Here is a 14,102-nt window from a genome sequence, read left to right on the forward strand (position 1 = left end):
ACTTGAACTGCCATTCCTTCCCAGGGCTCCAGCAGATCTGGGACTTACACCTACAGATCTGGGACTTACACCTCCACAATCACATGAGCCTTAAAATACATCTCCCTCTCTCTCTCTCTCTCTGTTTACATGTGCATACACAGGCTGTTGGTTCTGTTTCTTGGGAGAACCTTGATGCACACAGATAGCTATGTTGTCTTTCAATAACAACATAGAATGGTCATTATGATCCCCATTTCACAGGTGAACGCACTGAAATTTAAGGGCTTATTTAGATGCAGCAACTTGCCAAGGTCACAGAGTTGGGAAGATGTAGAAATCTCTAGGTCAGAACGGGAAGCATTTTATAGTCAGAGGATATCCTGGAGAACCCAGCAAAGCCACAGAGTTTCTCCCCAGAAAAAAATTCCTTCTCCTACCCATGTACAATGTTGATAACAAATCCTGGGCCCCCGTGGTGAAGAACACTTGTATTAGACTTAGAACTTGGAGAGTGGAGGGTGTGTCTCCTATTTACTGTTGCATTCCCAGTACCAAGCTAGGCATATAGCAGGTGCTCAATAGGGCTTCAAGAGGGCGTATGAAAGACTAAGCCGGAATTACATCCCTCTTAAGCCTTCCCCTTCCCTCTATGCCAATGGTCCTGGGAATTTCACAGCCTCTCAGAGCGCCCTGGGCTAGATGGGGCTATGCTTATCTTCAGGGCAGGTCCTGCCTGGTCCTTGGTCATCGGGTCTCCTGCTTTGAGGGAAAAGGAACCCCAGGACATCAACTCACCTGCCTCTGATACGGGCCCTGATGGATCCCCAGTAGGTGAAAGAATCTTCTCTTTGATTGTCTCCCCTGTCTGAGGGGGGCATGAGAGGTGAGACAGAGGCCTCCTCCCAAAACCACATATAATATGAAAATATAGTTAATACAACTAATTCTAAAAGAGCAACAGGAAAGAGGGCTGCGCCAGACTGCATACCCCTAGAGAAAAGAACAGACCTTATAGAACAGGGTAACATACCAAAGCCATGATCCAGCAGGACCAAAGCCCTTCCCCCACTCCAGCTCACTGGCAGGAGGAAGAGAAATGGAGCAGGAAGGGGGTGGAGGCCTGGGACTGCTGAACACCCAGCCCTGGAGGTCTGCTCTGGGAGCACAAACCTACATTGCATGGTGCTCTGGAGATTAGTGGGGTTGGAAAGCTAAGACAGGCAGAATACTGGGAGAGACTGAGATTTCAGCTGCTTGTGGAAAACAGGGATCCACATCCGGCTGCTCTGGGACAAAAGAAAGGTGGACAGGCTGAGAGACCTCCTAACAGCGAGATGGCTGCTAAAGGGGCAAGGATTGCACAGAAATTGTTCTCAGGAGAAAGGATGGGTGGACAAAATTGTCCCGGTGCACCCTGCCCAGCAGGTTGAGAACTTTCAGGAGCTTCAGGCGCTCCATACCCCTGGCTGGCTACACCACTCTGAGGCCCCTCACCTTGATATGCAGCCTGTTGTGTCTTTCTCCAGGCAGGTACCAGCTTACAAACTGGCAGCCCCTGCCCTGGCATCAGGCCAACCAGAGGGAGGCCCCGCCTACAGCAGCTACAAATGCAAAGCACAGAGGCTTACACCTGTGTGTTCGGCCCACTGGTTCTGGCAGTGGAGACAGGCACAGCAGCCGGGAAGCAGGAAACAGCTCTTTCTTCCCCCCAGGCACCAGCACTGCTCCTCTGCAACCCCCGACATTGCCTGAGGGGCTGAGCAGCTCCAGAGAGTACAGCTTCTGGGCACTAGAGGGCAACACATACAAATATGAAACATCAAAGGAATCTGGTTCAAACCAAAATCCCAAAAACAACAGAAAAAGGGCCAAGTGAAACTGAACTCATCAATCTTCCTGTAAGAGATTTCAAAATAAAATTCATGAACATGCTCAGGGAGGTACAGAAAAATATTCAAGAATTCAGGGAAAATTCAGGATGGAGATTCAATCATTAAGGAATATAATATCTGAAATGAAATATACAATGGAGGGATTTAAAAGAAGATTAGGTGTAGTAGAGGAGATAGTAAATGGAATAGAAATCAGAGAACAGGAATATGAAGAAGCTGACACACAGAGAGAAAAAAGGATCTCTAGGAATGAAAGAATATTGAGAGAACTGCGTGACCAATCCAAACGGAACAATATTCGCATTATAGGGGTACCAGAAGAAGAGAGAGAAAAAGGGATAGAAAGTGTCTTTGAGGAGGTAATTCCTTAAAACTTCCCCAACCTGGAGAAGGAGATAGTCTCTCAGGCCATGGAGGTGCACAGATCTCCCAACACAAGGGACCCAAGGAAGACAACACCAAGACATATAATAATTAAAATGGCAAAGATCAAAGATAAGGACAGACTTTTAAAAGCAGCTAGAGAGAGAAAAAATATAACCTACAAAGGAAAACCCATCAGGCTATCATCAGACTTCTCAACAGAAACCTTAAAGGCCAGAAGGGAGTGGGAATATATATTTAATCCAATGAAACAGAAGGGCCTGGAACCAAGAATATTCTACTCAGCAAGGTTATCATTTAAATTTGAAGGAGGGATTAAGCAATTTCCAGATAAGCAAAAGATGAGAGAATTTACCTCCCACAAACCATCTCCACAGTGTATTTTGGAGGGACTGCTATAGATGGAAGTGTTCCTAAGGCTAAATAGCTTTCACCAGGGGAAATAAAAAACCACAGTAAAGAAAGCAGAACAATCAAATACTAAGCAGATGCAAAATTAAATGAACTACTCCCAAAGTTAGTCAAGGGATAGGCAAAGAGTACAGAATATGATGCCTAATATATAAAGAATGGAGGAGGAAGAAAAAGAAGGGGAAAAAAAGAACCTTTAGATTGTGTTTGTAATAGCATACTAAGTGAGTTAAATTAGACTGTTAGATAGTAAGGAAATTAACCTTGAACCTTCGGTAACCACGAATCTAAAGCCTGCAATGGCAATAAGTATATACATACTGATAATCCCCCTAAATGTAAATGGTCTGAATGCATCAATCAAAAGACATAAAGTCACTGAGTGGATAAAAAAAGAAGACCCATCGGCATGCTGCCTACAAGAAACTCACTTCAAACCCAAAGACATATACAGACTGAAACACATGGTGAGTCAAGTCTGCTAAACTTATTCTTCCATTTTCTATCCTAGTTTTCTGTGGTGGAAAGCGATTCTTTTCTCCTTGTCCATTCCACACTCCCTACCACATCATGGTCATAAAGTTTGGAGCCTTGATTTCCCGCTCCAGGGAAAGCTGGGATCACTTAGGACAGTGTTCTCAAAATTGAGCAACATCAAAATCACTTGGAGGGCTTGTTACAACACAGCTTGCTGGGCCCCTCCCTGCAACCAGAGATCTTGCATTCCTAACAAGTTCTCATGTGATGCTGATCCCATTGGTCTGGGGACCACACTTTGAGGACCACTGGCCTAGGCCAATCGCTTCATAATAAACAGTGCAGAAACACAGACCAAACATTAACAAATGCTAACCAAACAAATGAAAGCTGGCTTAGCAATATTAACATCTGGCAAAGTGCAATTTGAGACAAAAACATCAATAGTGATAAAGAAGTTCACAACTTAATAACAAATGTTCTATCTCAAAATGTACACAAAAAAATACCAAGAGGATTAGAGATATGTTTGTGAAAAGCAAAACTTGAAATGTTTAAATAAAAGATAAGAATATCTTCATGGCTCAAGTAGACAAAGATATTTTGATCAAGAAACAAACAAACTCTGAAGAAATGACTGATAAATTAAGCCTATACACATTATGATTAGCACACGTAATGTAGGGGGATTCATGGGGAAAGCATTCTTGCACAGAGAAGACAAGTAATGACTCTATCGCATCTTATTATGCTGATGGACAGTGACTGCAATGGGGTGTGTATGGGGGCTTGATAATGTGGGTGAATGTTGAAACCATAATGTTGCTCATGTGAAACCTTCATAAGATTGTATATCAATAATACCTTCATAAAAAAATTAAGTCTATACAAAAAATGAAAACTTCTTGTCAACAAAAGGCATGAAAAACAGGATATATAGAAGCAACTGGCTAGGGAATGATGCTTTTGATGCATAGAACTGATAGACATAACAAAAATAAATTTAAAAGAATGCAAATATGTAAGAAAAATGTCCCAAAAGATTTTTTTAAATGGGCAAAGGGTATGAGCAGGCAATTCACATCAGAGAAAATCATTAAGGGCTTTAGTTACAGAATTTAGTTATAGAAGCCAGGGAATCAAGCAGATAAAGATGCCTATTCCCACTGTTCAAGAACCCTCTTCTCAATTTGACTGGATCTGTCTCATTTCTTTAGTGCCTGATTAAATCTTTCTTGTTACTCATATTTTTCTTTGGCAAAAAATCTACTCATTTGCTAGACAACCAGCACCATTACATGTTACATTGTTGAGAATTCTGACCAATGACATGAAAGAAATATCATAAAGAAGCACATATTAAAAACCATTAGAAGAGATTTAAGTGTGTACCTAGACACCCTAAAAAACAATGAAACTAATTACAATGAGTTAATCAATGTGACTAGTGATGTGGTTGCTTGGGGTGGTTGGTATTGTCAAAGATAAGCAAAGCTAGACACTAGCTAACGTGGTAAGGACAGACCGTTACCAGTAATATGCCACGGCGCTAGGAAACACATCCCGTGGGGGCGCAGTGCAACTTGCATTTGTACAGAGGTGACAGGCCATGATAAAGGGACACCTGAGCATGAGGTTGAGTGGGGGATCAGTAGAGCGAGGGCAGTGAAAACTTAACACAAATCAGGAAGGGCAGGCTGGCTCGGGGAAACTCACCTGGGTTTGCTGAGTGGCACTTACGGAAGCTGGGCCCTTCCCTTCACATGGGTCTGGGGGCCCGGGGCCTGATGCGGGGGGTCGGCTGGGACAGTCAGTTGTTTAGGCAGCTTTTAGTTTTCTCAGGCAGGCATTTTTTTGGGGGGAAGGGGCCCTAGAGTCATTCTAGGACTTGAGCTATTAGAAACTGTAGTAGTGTCTTTTCAAGTCTTCATAGAACAAGTTTGAAGTCTCGTCAAGAAGAGCGCTCAGAAGAGCGACGTAGGGTCTTTTTCAAGGAGAGAGGCATTGTCCGTATATACCAGCAATAACCTATTACTAAATAATGATAGGAAAGTAATGTGTACAATAGACACCGGTCTATTTCATCACAAGCCGGGTGGTATTGCTAATCATAAACTTAATGATAAACGAGTAGAGACAGAAGAATAAAGCTTTCACCCTTCAAATGAAAGACATGCCCTGCTGTTGGATGACAAGAGGGGAATAAATATACACGTACATGTAACTCATTAAATAGGGTTTTTTGTTGTTGTTGCTATTAATCAAACTAAAAATTCCAATTTTAGAAGAATGAAAACTAACTACAGTTTAGAATGTGCTGTAAGAATAATGTAAGAATAATGAGGATATATTCACCTTACCAACTATTTAAAATAACAAAATGAATGAAGCAAAGCACCCTGCCTTAATGGGAGAAGCAGAACCCACGGCGGCGCCTCCTGCGGGAGCGCGCTGGCGCGTCGTCGGCCCACCCAGATGCGGACCCTGGGGCCTGGGCGCCGCGCACCGCCGCACAGCTGCGCCAAAAAGAAGCCACCCGGGCGGCGGCCCCGCCCTAAAATGCCAGCCGAGGACTCCGATTGGTTGAGATGACCAGGTGGCTCTCTCAGCCCAATCAGCTCTAGGCTTGGGCGGGGCCGACGTGGGCGCTGTAGGACAGGGCCTGAGTTGCCGGCGGCCGGCAGTACAGGGGCTTGGGAGGGACCCGGACCCGAGGGACACGGGGCCCGAGGCCCCTAAGCGCCGTTAGTCAGACGCAGGTGAGGCGCGTCTGCGCGGGAGAAGGTGACTGGTCCTGGCTGACACCTGAGCGGGGGAAGCATGCTCTTTGTCCCTTCCGAAGAGCAGACAAAGGTATGGCTGCCCGTCTGGGAATGACTAACAGATCGTTCGCACGCCCGTCCTGGTCCACCCTCCCTAAGCGTTTGCATCTTTTCTCCTGTGTACTTATCCCCTTTTAATCTACAGTTCAATTCCTAATCAGAAATTTTTTTTCTTACTTACTTAGTTATTTGCTGGCGAATTGAAATTTACTTACTTATTTGCTGCCAGAGAAATGAAAACTCCAGGACGGCGGACATGCTTGTGTGCTGTCCTCTGACCCAATGGGTGCCCAGAGCAGACCTGGTCCTCCAGTGGCCCTTCAGTAGGTGAGTGAATATTGTTCATGAAATTTGCATTGTACTTCACTTGCTTGTTTGTTTTTTCATGGGTGCTCAGCCCCAGAAATCCCCACATAGTCCTTTCTCCAATTTACATCTCTGTTCACATATCCTTATCACAGAGGTGCTACAGAAAGGCCTTAATTTTCCTCAACCCGTGCACTTCCTCTCGTCAATGTGCTCCAGCCAAACACCACCAAAAACACACTGTAGTTCAGTGATTGGGCTCATTGCTCCTGAGAACCCGCATGGGGGAACTGAGAGGGTGTCCCCATAAGGTGTTAGGAAGAACCTGCTGTGGGATGTGGGCTTCGGTTAGTGATGTGGGAAAGGGTCTAAGGAAATAAGGGCTATCAAAAGGAGCAATCCTATGATTGGGTGTGTCAATAAATACCATCTATAGGGAAAAGAGATTACAGCAAAAATACAGTTGTAATTGATAAATAAATAGCAGTCAGTCATTGGGCCAAGAGAAAGGATGTTTGGTATTTTGGGGGAAGCATGTAACATTGCTTTCCGTCTGTACTCAGTCAAGGTTATGAAGTTGCCTTATTTTGTCTCACTCTATCCTGGTCTCAGAGGGACCTTGTCTGAGGTGGGTGTTCCCTGAGATGGTTTGTGTCCACCAGGAGAGCTGGCTTCAAGCTGGGCCAGGCTCCGGATGTAGGGGGCTGCTTTTCTTTTTTTTTCTTTCTCACTGTTACACGTATGGCTTCCTTCATTCCAGGTTGAGAAGTCAGAACAACTGTGGCTGTTTTACTCTTGCGGTTTAGTGTCTGTGCACAGGGTTGTGGCATCAGAGGTCCCACCACTGTGCGTCTGTGGTCAGGTGACTTAATCCCTTCAAGTTTACATTTCCTCATCTTTAAACTGGCAATAAGAAGAGGTTCCATCTCATAAGGCTGTTGGTGATATTGCAGAGAATGTGTGCCTTCCACTGAGCAGAACGCTTGACAAACAGTGACTACCGTTTAATAATAGTTAACACTGGCTGTAACTGACCTGAATTGAGGGTCAAGAGGCTCTTCCCAGTTTCTATTTCTTAAATTAATTTTGTTCTCTTTGCGTCACTTTCAACTTTGAACCACACCATGCTGTAGACTGTGCTTTAGTCAAAAGGAATGAGAAACTTGTCAGTACTATTGACTAGAGATGTTCTGAGGGCAAAATAAAACTTAAACTCACGAAGAGCCCAGCACTGCATTTTAAATGAGTGATGGCCGAGAACAGTGCAAGGATATATCCCACAAAATGCTCTGGACCTGCAGGGAGAGGTCACGGAAAGCCCCTTCTCCCCATTCAGGCTCAGAGGGAAGGACGACACTGCTCAGAAAGCCCAGGAGAGAAGACGGTTCTGAGAGGCCAGAGGGATTAGCGCCCCACCTGTACTTGACGGGGAGCTAGGCAGGTTAGGAAGGGGGGCTGCTGGCTTTTAGGATGGAGCATCTGGCCTTGGTGAAGCACAGAACAGCATTGGTCTTCCAAAAAACAGTGATCGAGAGTATTGCTTTTGAATTCTTGTATTCTCTTAAAGAATTTGGAAAACAGGTCTATCACACTTTTGTTGTTGCAAAGAATGTTCTGGTATCTTGTACATTCGATATGCTCTTTAAGTATGCTTTTTTAGTTTTATTGAGGCAGATTGCCAAAGAGTTCCACATATTTGAAATGTGCAATTTAATGGATTTTGACACATGTTATCTACATCTATGAATTCAGCAACACCGTGAAGATAATGAACAAATCAACCTCTCCCCACCCCAAGGAGCTCTTCCTTATTATGGAAAGGATGAAAATAATGCTCTTTCCAGCTTTCTGCATCAGAAGTGGAAATTGAAACATCTGTTAAAACTCTTTTTGTGGGCATGAGTGTGTGCCCTGCAGACCTACTGTGGGGAGTGTCATTGAACAAGGGAGCCAGCTGCTGCCATTTGAGACCATCACTGCATTTGTACCCAGCCACACGGCCCAAAGTGTACCCAGATATTTGGTCAAACGTTATTCTGGGTGTGTCTTTGAGGGTGTTTCCGGGTGATATTAGCATCTGCGATAGGTAGACTACTAAAGCAGATGGCTCTCCCGGACGGGGGGCGTCCTCACCTGATGGGTTTAAGGCCTAAATAGACAAAAAGGCTGAGTAAGAGGGAGCTCCTGCCTGATTTACAAAAGCAATGATCTTGTCCATTGTTTGCCTTTAAGCTGTTTTTCTCCTGTCTTTGGATTCATACTGAAACATTGGCTGTATGTGGATCTCAACCCTGCCAGCCTTAGGGCCAAAGTGCGCTGCCAGCTCTCCAACCGCAGATGGCCAGCTTGTCAGCCGCCTGTCTGGGAACTTGTCAGCATTCATGATCACACGAGCCATCTTAAAATAAATGTATATAATATATGTATATTTACATAAATAAATACAAATAAATTATATATATGATATGTGATTTTTCTATGTGTATATATATATGTATTATATATATACATCCTACTGGTTTATCTACGAAACCCTGATTAATACATAATATACTCTAATTTTACCTTTTATTATTAATAGATTTTCAAAAAATCTACTTTAATATAACTCTGTATACGTGTGTGAACATGCACCAATAAATAATTATGTAAGTAGGTGATAAACTTAAACATTTAACTTTAATTATAAAATACAATAACATGAATATTAAAACAAGGTATTTTTATTGGATTTATATTATGAATTATAACAATTCTCTTAAGAAGCAAACCATATTTATATGTTACTCTATTATATCTAACATGATTGCAATGATTTACATTAATCATTTTTTTGCAAAAGTAACCAACTTCTGTTTTCTTTAGAAACAGAAAAAACTAGGAGACAGAAAATCAAGAATTGTTTCTCTGTTTTTCTCCAGGTAAAAAGCCAGCTGTTTTTCTCAGGACAGGGACCCACTCGAGTTCCGTGCCCCTGGGTGGACATGCAGTGGGAAGGTGGCAGGCAGAGGAGCAGCACGTACATGTGAGCCCGGGAGAGAACGCTGACCCCGTCCCAGAGAGGGGGCATGGAAGGCCCTGAGAGGGAGCCTCCTCTCCCCTTCCTGTGTCCCGAGTCGTAGCAGACTGGGGTCCTCTGCCCCTCCCCTCTAGGGAGAGTGGGGGCTTCCCCACGAGGGAACCCACGTTGGGATGGGAAGGTGGGGCTGGGAGTCAGCCCCGAATCAGCCAGAGGCCCTGTGTCCCCCTGGGGAGCGTTCTCCGGCCCGAGCTGTGCTACTGAAGGTGACGGAAGCATGACCAGCGCCATCGTTCCTCCGCGCTGCCGTCTGGAGAGGAGGAGGTTGGCCCTGGGGACCTGCAGCCTGCCTGTTAGAGGCCCTGGCCTGCCTGCTCAGCCACGTGAATTTCCCCACCAGACCCAAGCCCCGGGCGCAGGAGGGGACGCAGCAGAGTTTGGTTCAGCTGAAGCCTGTGGTTTACCGGACAAGCCGCAGGGAGAGGGCTGAGGGGACGAGGGTGTCCAAGCATCATCCATGCGGCCACAGGACCCCAGCCTCCGAGCTGGGGGAGGGGAGAGGGGGAGGCAGGATGGGAAGGGGGAGAATGAAAGCAGGTCACAGCCCCAGGGGGACTAGGCCCAGGAGCAGGGGTGTGGGAGAGGAGCTCAGTGTGGGGGATGGAAAATAAAATTTCATGCAGGCCGCAGTTACAACTGAAAAGGTTTTTCGTTGCAAGCAGTACAAAAATTCCTCCCTTTAATTTTGGGAAAATTTAAATTGGTTGAAAACAGTACAATGAACACTCATACTCCTTCCACTTAGAGACATAAAACATGTTGCCACAATTTTTTCTCTCTCTGTACGTGTGTATGGTTCCCAAGGTATCTACGAAAAACTTCCAGGACTAGTATCCTTAGTAAGGCTGCAGGATATAAAATCAGCAACCTCCACAAAATCAGCTGTGCTTCTATTATAAGAAGTAGAAAACAAAATTGAAATGAAATACTATTTATAACTCCTCAGATGCCAAACTCCTCAACAAAATATTACCAAGCAAATTCAAAACTATAGCAAAAGATATATTCAAAAAAATCACATCATGACAAAGTGGGATTTATTGCAGGGATGCAGGATGAAACAATATGCATCAGTCAATCAATCAATGTCATACACCACATTAACAAAAGGAAGGATGAAAACCACACGATCGTCTCAATAGATACTGGAAAAGCATTTGACAAAAGCCAACATTCATTCATGACAAACACTCAACAAAATGTGTATAGAGGTTACGCACATCAACACAACAAAGGCCACATGGAACAAACCCACAGCGAACATGATACTCAGTGGTGAAAACTGGAAGCTTTTCCTCTAAGACCAGCAACAATACAGAACAAGGTGCCCACTCTCCCCACCTTCACTCAGCAGAGTACTGGAGGCCCCAGCCCCGCCGTCGGACATAAAAGGCATCCAGATTGCTAAGGAAGAGACTGACCTGTCACTATCTGCAGATGACATGATACTATACGTAGAAAACACTAATGACTCCACCGAAAAACGATTCGAACTAATAACTGGATTTAGCAAAGTACCGGGATATATAGTTAATACACAGAAATCTGTTGTGTCCTTACATATTAACAGTGAACTGGCAGAAAGAGAAATAAGGAAAACAATTTCATTTACAGTTGCATCAAAAAGAATAAAATATTCAGGAATAAACCTAACCAAGGAGGTAAAAGACCTGTACTCTGAAAAATATAAGACACTCATGAGAGAAATTAAAGAAGGCAGAAATAAATAGAAATGTATCCCATGCTCATGGATAGGACAAAATCATGTCAAAACAACTGTCCTGCCCAAAGCAGTATACAGACTCAATGCAATCCCTATCAAAATTCCAATGGCACATTTCCATGAACCATAACAATCCTAAGATGCGTACGGAACCACAAAAGACTGAGAGGCCAAAGCAATGCTGAGGAAGAAGAACAGAGCTGGGGGTATTAGCCTGCCTGCCTTCAAGCTAGTCTACAACTACAATAATCAAAACAGCACAGTACTGACATAAGAACAGATCCGCAGGTCAATGGACCAGAATAGAGAACCCAGATAGAAACCCACACATATACGGTCAACTAATATACGGTAAAGGAGCCATGAATATACACTGGGGTAAAGACAGCCTCTCCAGTAACTGGTGCTGGGAAAGCTGGACAGGGACAAGCAAGAGAATGAATGTGGATCACTGCCTAACTCTGCACACAAAAGTAAACTCAAAAAGTATCAAGACCTGAATGTAAGACATGAAACCATAAAACTCTTACAACAAAACACAGGCAAAAATCTCCTGAACCTAAGCACAAGCAATTTTTTCTAGACACAACTCCTTGGGCAGGGGAAACATAATGAAAAACTGAACAAGTGGGACGATATTGAACGGAAAACTTCTGTACAACAAAGGACACTATCAGCAGAACAAAAAGGCATCCGACAGTACTGGAGACTATATTCACAAATGATTTATCCGATAAGGGGTTAATATCCAAGATCTATAAAGAACCCATACCTCAACACCAAAAAATAAAGGAATTGTCTGATTAAAAAGTGGGCAGAATACCTGAGCAAACATTTTTCCAAAGAAGAAATACAGATGACCAGTAGGCACTTGAAAAGATGCTGCACGTTGCTAATAATCGGGGAAATACAGAACTTTGTTTACAATACCCAAGATATGGAAGCAACCAAAGTGTCCATTGAATCAAGAAGATGTGTTACATACACACCATGGAATATCATTCAGCCATAAAAATGAAATCCTGCCATTTCCATCAACATGGATGGATTTAGAGGGTTTTATGCTCAGTGAAATAAGGCAGGTAAAGAAAAAGAAATACCATATGATTCACTTCTTTGTGGAATATAAAAAAAAGGAAAACAAAATGAACAAAAGAGCAGTAGACTCATAGACACTGAGAAGTGACTGGTTGAGGGGCTGAGGTGGGTGAGTAAGAAGGGTGAGAGGGAAAGAGGGGCATAAAAGTTCTCAACCATAATATAAGTTGGTCACGAGGATGGTAGTACAGCACGGAGACCAAAGGCAGTGATTTGGTGACATCTTCCCCTGTTGGTGATAATAACTCCACTAGTGGGAGTGAGTATTTAATAATAAGGGGGACTATTGAACCACTGTGTTGTATACCTGAAACCAATATAAGATTGAATATCAATGATATTTCAAATAAAAAAAGGAAAAAATATCCAGTGTGAAAATGAGCAGAAGACGAGAACAGACATTTGCCTAAAGAGGACTTACACACGCAACAAGCATGCGGGAAGGGCTGAGCAGCGTTCACCTCTGGGGAAATGCAGATCGAACCGCAGTGAGCTGCCACTGCTCACTCACCAGGCGGCTGAAGTGGGAAGCAGTGGTAACACCGGAGAGCTGGTGAGGGTGGGAGGAACTGAAGCAGTCTTACGCTGCTGACGGGAATGTACAGTGGTCCACCCATTCTGCTTGCAGCTTGTTATAAAATATAACAGAAGAGGGCTTGCCATACTCCCCAGCCGTGGCACTCGTGAGCATCCACAGACATTACATGAATGTTCACAAAGAAACTTACACAGAAATGTTCTTAGCAGCTTTACTCCTAATAGCCCCAAACTGGAGGCTGCCAATGGCAGGTTGGACAGATGGTGGTGACCCACACCACGGGGTATCACAGAGCAGTAAAAGGGAATAAGCCACTGAGACACGCACCCAATTGGGTGAACTTCAAGAGAACTGTGTTGAGTGCGGAGAGCCATTCTCTAACGGAAACATGCTCTATGATTCTATTTCTGTGACATTCTTGAAATGACAAAATTATACAGTTGGAGGCCAGATGAGTGGGTGTAGGAGCTGGGATGGGAGGATTGAGGGGAGGGGCGAGACCCCAGAGGGGCAGCAGGAGGGGCCTTGTGGTAAGAGCCACAGTGTATTGGTGGGGTGTGGTCAGGTTGCTGCCCACATACATGCACAGATGAGTGCAGGTGTCATCAGAGGCACCAGGACAAGCTTCGTCCTGCCCCATGGCAGTATCCTGGTGTGGACACTGGACTGTAGTAATGCAGGACGCCAGCATTGGGGAAAGCTGGGCAAAGTTGCATACATTACTTTAAAACTTTGAAATTTGTAATTATTTCAAAATTAAAAGTTTTGAAAAATTCAGCCATAGATGTTTCAACACATTCTCCTAAAAGCCACAATATCATGACCATACCTAAGAAAGTTCATATAATTCTGTAAGAGCTAATACCAATCATTAAATTTCCACAGTGTCCACAAAATTGACTTTTATTTATAGCTATTGCTTTTTGCTTCGGTTGGTCTGCAAGCAAGATTGAATCTCAGTTCATGCATTCTGGTTACTTATTCGATCCCTTTGGTTCTTTTCACACAAGACTCCCTACACCTGTTTCTTTCTTGATACTCACTTTTCATAGAGTCCCAGCTAGTCTTCTTTTCTGGCGTTCCAAAGTCTGGGTTTGTGTGATTGCTGTCCTGTGGCGCCCGTGTTTCCTGAGAACTGGGAGGGAAGGCTGGGAGCTTGAGTCTCATGGTAATTGCAATGGATTTAAACGCCTCGAATATGCTTATATCTGTGAACTTACGATACTAACAATCTGCACTTGGATGGTGCTGGCACACTGACTTGTTGTTTTTAGTGTTAGTCATTAAAAGGGAGAGAGACTAAACATTTATCCTGCCCTTACTGTAAGAATAGTCCTCCCTGTGACTAAAGAATTGGTGAGGGCAGGTGTCTTCATACACGTCTCTCCCT

General features: G+C 44.0%; 1 protein-coding gene across 4 annotated transcripts in view; it reads left to right on the forward strand.

Moving 5' to 3' along the window:
* ZNF70 (zinc finger protein 70) overlaps positions 1–13,882 on the forward strand; it is a 64,162-nt gene extending 50,280 nt beyond the window's left edge. The window contains exons 1-4 of one of the 4 annotated variants that reach the window (XR_012125881.1): positions 5,783–5,999; positions 6,154–6,295; positions 8,507–8,684; positions 9,196–13,882. The gene's annotated coding sequence lies outside the window, so the exon portion shown is untranslated. The other 3 variants (XR_012125876.1, XR_012125877.1, XR_012125878.1) reach the window with 3 other exon arrangements.
* Positions 13,883–14,102: the final 220 nt, after the last annotated feature.

Source organism: Manis javanica, chromosome 15 (assembly GCF_040802235.1).
Source record: "Manis javanica isolate MJ-LG chromosome 15, MJ_LKY, whole genome shotgun sequence".
In the NCBI taxonomy this organism is placed as follows: Eukaryota; Metazoa; Chordata; class Mammalia; order Pholidota; family Manidae; genus Manis; species Manis javanica.